Source organism: Colias eurytheme, chromosome 32 (assembly GCF_061535395.1).
Source record: "Colias eurytheme isolate Ceu_HAF_F1 chromosome 32, ilColEury1 Martin Lab GWU primary, whole genome shotgun sequence".
Lineage (NCBI taxonomy): Eukaryota > Metazoa > Arthropoda > Insecta > Lepidoptera > Pieridae > Colias > Colias eurytheme.
This window is the reverse complement of record NC_143011.1, coordinates 2175635-2181634: the sequence shown is the minus strand read 5'-3', so window position 1 is coordinate 2181634 and position 6000 is coordinate 2175635. Positions and strand designations below refer to the sequence as shown.

At 38.5% G+C, this 6000-nt stretch overlaps 1 long non-coding RNA gene across 1 annotated transcript in view; it reads left to right on the top strand.

The window, feature by feature from the left end:
• Positions 1-1240: 1240 nt before the first annotated feature.
• LOC149895128 (uncharacterized) overlaps positions 1241-6000 on the top strand; it is a 290513-nt gene continuing 285753 nt past the window's right edge. Inside the window, exon 1 of the long non-coding RNA XR_016458524.1 lies at positions 1241-1431. This is a non-coding gene — a long non-coding RNA (uncharacterized LOC149895128). The remainder of the gene's footprint in view (positions 1432-6000) is intronic.

Below are 6000 nucleotides of genomic sequence, written 5' to 3'. Positions count from 1 at the left end.
TTTTTATTTTATTCCCCTGTGCTCATATTATGTCATGAAACCTTTCAGTAGATACATGGACGAAATCGCAGCCAGCGCCCAGCAGCAATTAGCTATAACATACCTATAGGTATTAGGTAAGGTAATAAATAATAGCTCTATAGTTAATACGCACCTTGATACTTACCGTAGAGTTGTTTGATGTTGAATCCGTAATAAATAAAATTAACACAATACATGTGTGATTTATATGTGATTTCACTAAGCCCAAATACATAGTCGTACGTACATCGACGATATATAGTTGTAGCATACTGATGGTTGTGTTGTCTCGTACGTTGTGAAGTAAATGTGTGTTGCGTGAAATAATATTGTGATGGTAATGTAGTTCATCGAAGGATGGTGGTGTTCTATCTGGCATGAGGTCCAGGATAGTAGATGTGTGTTCTGACCGGTCAGGAGGACCGGGGCAGTATGGTAACCCTGTAAGGTCAGTGTGGGCTGAGGCAGGATGGTAGTTATTTTGGTATCCCGAGATGAATTACCGTAGTAATGTAGTGTGAGAAATGGCGTACGGGGACACATGATTGTCAGTATGGCTGTATAGGAGATAACTTGAGTTTTAATATACTGTTGGATGAGTAATATTCAGTTCAGATAAGATTTCATTTTTTTTAACTGTTGAGCTATTGAATCCTATAAACACCAATAATCACTTTGAAAAGAAAGATGTTGTTTATACAATGTTCGGGTAACTTCACTTTGTCAATATATTGAGAATGCCTGAGGGCCAAGTACCACTTGAAGTTGATTAATGTTTGAAACTTGAGTTTGAGTTGAGTGATAGCGGTGAATCTTAGTTCGATTGGTCAGTGTGCCAGTAGTCATTTCGTAGCCGTAGTCCGTTGAAGTCGGTGTCTGCTATAAGGGGATTATGGCTGCTTATAGTAAACCGTGGATGCGCGGTATTACCGTAGTCCGTTGAAGCCGGCGTCTGCTATTAGGAGTACAGATAGCTGCTTATAGTAAACCGTGGATGCGCGGTGCGCGGGTGACGCTGGCGGAGGTTGGGTCTTGTAGAGACCATTAGATATGGAATATGGAGTCCGTGGGACTCGGCATTCGGAGGAATGCGTGTGGAACAAACATGAGGTTTGTTGTGGGGCTTAGTGAAAAGCCAGAGTTTGCATTCGGAGGAATGCGTGTGTGTTGTTGGGCTTAGTGAAAAGCCATAGTTGGCATTCGGTGGAATGCGTGTGTGATGATGGGCTTAGTGAAAAGCCAGAGTTGGCATTCGGTGGAATGCGTGTGTGATGATGGGCTTAGTGAAAAGCCACAGGCCTCGGATAAGATTCATGCTCTAGTTTTTTTGTGATACTTTAATAATGATCTTCTGATGACAATAGCAGTGAAAGTGGTGTTTGGTCGCTTATGCGTTATTTTCTTTTAGTAGTAGTTCATAAATTTAATTGAAATGATCAGAATTCAATGTTTCATTATTTTAATCAAAATGGTTAATTTCAAAGGGTTGAAGTTGGAAATTATTTTAGGATATTCAAATTAAGAAAAAAACCTGTTTAGTGTTTTCATATGAACTTAAATTTTGTTTTATGAGATTCTTTGCTATAAGACGTTTCTTGTACAAATTTCATGATTCTGTGTTCACAAGAAATATCCTGAAGGTATCGATTCCATGTGTCCGCTGCGAATGTCGAAAACTGCTATCTTTTGATCGACTGTTATAACTTTTCAAAGCTTAACGGGACGATGGTATGCGATATGAATTTCAAAGGTCTTGATAGATAGACTGATAGACTTACGGACAACTAAGTGATCATAAGGATTTAGTTTTTCAGTTTTGTGGTTTAAAAGCCTAAAAATTAAATATCAGAGTTTAATTGTAAAAATTTGTCAGGATTGGCCGAAGAGCATGTACTGTGCGAGATGTTTTCTGTGTTACAGCACCCACAAACACGAGGACGTGTTCAGCGCAGGATGGCCGTGTCGGAGACGGTCAATAGCGCGGATGTAAAACGACTCTAAGCACGAGTTCCAGGGAGGTGGCAGCACAGTGAAGTTGGCGGCTTACTTCATGCTTGTACCGGGTCGAGCCCGTGAAGGCTCGCCCTCGGGACGGCACTTCACATTCGAACATCGAAGAGTTCGGATCTTCCACTACTAGGAACTGTTAACCATTTCTCTGCTAGTGTTTAATTTAAATGTGTAACGTAACGGTTATTAAAATTGATTGTATTTAAAGTGATTGTATTTAAAATGACTGTATTGTAAAACTGACATGATTAAAAGAGCAACTATGGAGTTTCTTGCCGGTTCTTCTCTGTAGATACTGCTTTCCGAATCGGTGGTAAATAAAGAAATGATTGAGTTTGAGGTGTTTCTTTGCTCGATTACCCAACGCAACGCCCACAGCTTGAAAATAGATTCACAATCTACACCTTGCTCCGACATCAGAATTGGGATCAAATCGAGCAAATGAGAAAACACGTGGCGATAACCTCGATACGATATACGATAACCTGATTAAAAGTCAAAGCGCCGCAACCACGTGGCACTTCGATCCAGTTTCAACGGGAAGAAGCATCCTACAGATCTACGAGCATACGTGTCACTGAGCAGCCGGAGACAAAGGGAGAGCTCGTTATGTGCGGGCAGGGTGGCAACTTCGCCTCGCGCTGCACGGATGACACTGCCGCTCGCATCACCGCGTCGGAAGCCGTATCATCGAGAGCAGCGCCGTGTCATCATGTCGTGCACCGTGCCATTGCGTCGAGCGTCCGGCTTCGAGCATCATGCGTCGATCGTCGAGCATCATGCGTCGAGCATCATGCGTCGAGCGTCGAGCGTCATGCGTGGCGCCATGTGGTGCTGCATCCATACTGTGCGCCGCGGCACCAAGCTGGGCTCCGCGACACCACGCCAGGCGTTGCGCATCCACGCCAGGCACCGCAATATCACGCCGGGCGTCGCGCTACCATCACTACCATCAACACGTCGAGCCTGAGATCACCGGAACCAGAGCGACGTGTCGACGTGTCGTGCAACTATCCTTCAATCTCATACAAAACCGGTCAGTAGATAACATTCCACTTTGAGTGTACAGTAAGATAAAGAAAGTAGGTTTTCAAAATGTAGTTAACTTCAAGTAACTTATTCGAAAGAAAAAGAAATTTATTGCCAAAAACATTAGTTACAAAATTTATTTTAAATTAATTGAGGAAAATGGTCACAGCCGCGGCAAAATGCTGCACAACAAGTCAATAACTGCGTTAAAAACAACCGACTTCAAACTTGCACTTGCAACATTTACAAATACAGACAAAAATGCTCATAAAATAAAACTACGGGGCCTATCCGAATAAAATTTTTATGGGACCAATTCGACACCATCCCGCATCGAACAAAAAAAGAATCACGTAAATCGGTTCAGAAACCTCTGAGTAATCGGTGTACATACATAAAAAAAAAAAAAAAAACATACCGGCCGAATTGATAACCTCCTCCTTTTTTTTGAAGTCGGTTAAAAACAGTGCTGATTTACAGGTTGTACCGAATGTAACGATTAGATTTTGTTAAAAGTTGTAGCCTACAGACCAGTGTATAGTTAAATCGTATTGCATTATATTTAACTCAACTTATTTACGCAGTGTTGTTGTTATTAGGTCGTGCGATATTGCTTTACGGTTTTGTAGTTAGTTAAAACTTATTCCATTACATTCAGCCCATCTTAGTTACGCAGTGATAAATTAACAGTACCTATTTCACTTATTCAGGGACGGGTTCACTTTAGTAGGTAATTCACGTAATTTTAAAAAATACTTTGTGGCGTAAGCACTGCCATCAAGATAAATTAAGTAACGAATTGCTTTAATGTTTGTTATTTTGTGAGCTAACACTAACAAAGAAAGCACATTAATTGGTACACTGCATCCAGATCCTTCAATCGAACGTAAACAATAAACATTCACTTGTCCGTGTATCAGAACAAAAACAGTATGCGAATTACTTTCAAATTAGTTTCTTAACTACCCGCGTTAGTTTCTTGACTACCCGCATTAATTTCTTAAACTACCTGCGTTAGTTTTTATTTAGGCTATAACCCTTGACAAATAACAATTAATTGCTACACAAAGACAGCCTTATTGCTATTCGATTAAAAACGAAAAGTAATGCCTTAACTAGTGCATTAGAGGTTTAAAAAAAAAACTTTTCGTAGGTTTTATTTAAGGTGATATTTGAGGTAATTTCTTAAAATAAAGTTGTGAACAATTCACAGTATACAGTTTTACGATATGAAGTTTTATGAAATGTTACAGATTTACTTTGATCGAATAAAAGGTAAATCGAGGCATTTAGTTTTGAATTTTTACTTGGGAGAATTTATTAGGTCCTTATTTAGGCAGTTCATAATACAATGTCGCAGATAATTAGCGTGTTCAAATAAACAGCTGGCCTAAGATAAATGTTATGATTGGAATACGGGTCTAGATTTAGTTTGAGTACGTAACTTGATTGCTTTAAAATTATTTTAACTATCTCATCGACGTTTGGGTCCGTTCAATGTAAAGATATTAAGATTTAAGACTGTTGAAAATAATCTTAAGGTTAATAGCGCCTTTACAGTTTACATACTATCGTCAGATAATGTCTGTTTAATTGCATAGAGAAAAGAAAAACCCATCCAGGTTTTCTGAAGGTTTTTGAAGTGAAACTTCTTTATCGGGGTTGAAAAAAAATTTAGCGTGACATTTTTCCGTTACGCACCATTTTTTTTCTTATCCCTATCACGCGTGATTCGACATATTTCTGTAAAGTTGCATATAGTAAATTATTTTTTTTGAAAAAATAAGGTCATAAAGAAGTTTCATTTCGTGCGTAGTACACGCACATATTCACACCTCGATCTAGAAATAAATGCATTAAAACAACACGTGCGCTATATGGAACAGCAGCGTCTGGATACCGTCATAGAAGTTGCCAACATTCCGTCTCGTCCTAATGAAGACCTTAATGACTTATGTAACAAGTTAGCTGATAACCTAAATCTAACCAAAGAAGGAATCTCCAACGTGAAGCGCCTGGAAGGAAGAAACGGACAGGATGGATGTATTCAACTGGAGTTCAAACAGGAGGAATTATGTAATATGTGGGTACGTGCTTCCAGACGCAGAGAGGTACTTGTGGGACAGGTGGTATGTGATGAAGCAGTACCAGCAGCTAAAACCAAAGTGATAGTACGCAAAGCCCTAACTAAAGCGAATAAAACCCTGCTGTGGCAAGCTAAGCAAAAATTAACACCAAATTATAAATATGTGTGGTTCCAGAATGGGAATATTATATTAATCCGTAAATCAGAGAATAATAAACCTATTGTGATCAGAAGCGAAACAGACATTGAAAATCTCCTCAACCAGGCAGCACCAGCACATCATCGGCGGTAATAGATATAGTATTTTATGTAGGTCACCATAGTTCAGTCGAATATCCCAAGCAATAATTTAGAACTTTTTAATTGTAGTACATATAACTCATTTTGTAAAAATGTTCCATCGTTAGCGAAATCTCAATTTAAGTTAAATTTAGTCCATATAAATGTAAGATCACTAATTAAAAATTTTTGTTATGTTTTAGAATTAATAAACAGTTCATGTTCACCAATAGATATTCTCATATTAACTGAAGTAAACATTAAAGATAATATCGCAAATATGTTCAATGTAAATGGCTATATAATGCACAAAAAGTTACGTAAGAATAAAAAAGGTGGCGGTATTATAATATACATACGGAACGTTCACGTATTTACATTCAAACATCACACTTTAAATCACTGTGAATCAATCATAGGTCATTTAACGACTAATCACAAATACGTTGCAACAATTTGTGCAATATATAGGCCACCCAACGAAAGTAAATACTTGTTCGTAAGGGAGATAAAGGATCTTTTATCTAGTAAACCTTTTAAACACTTAGATATTTTTGTTTTAGGAGACATGAACA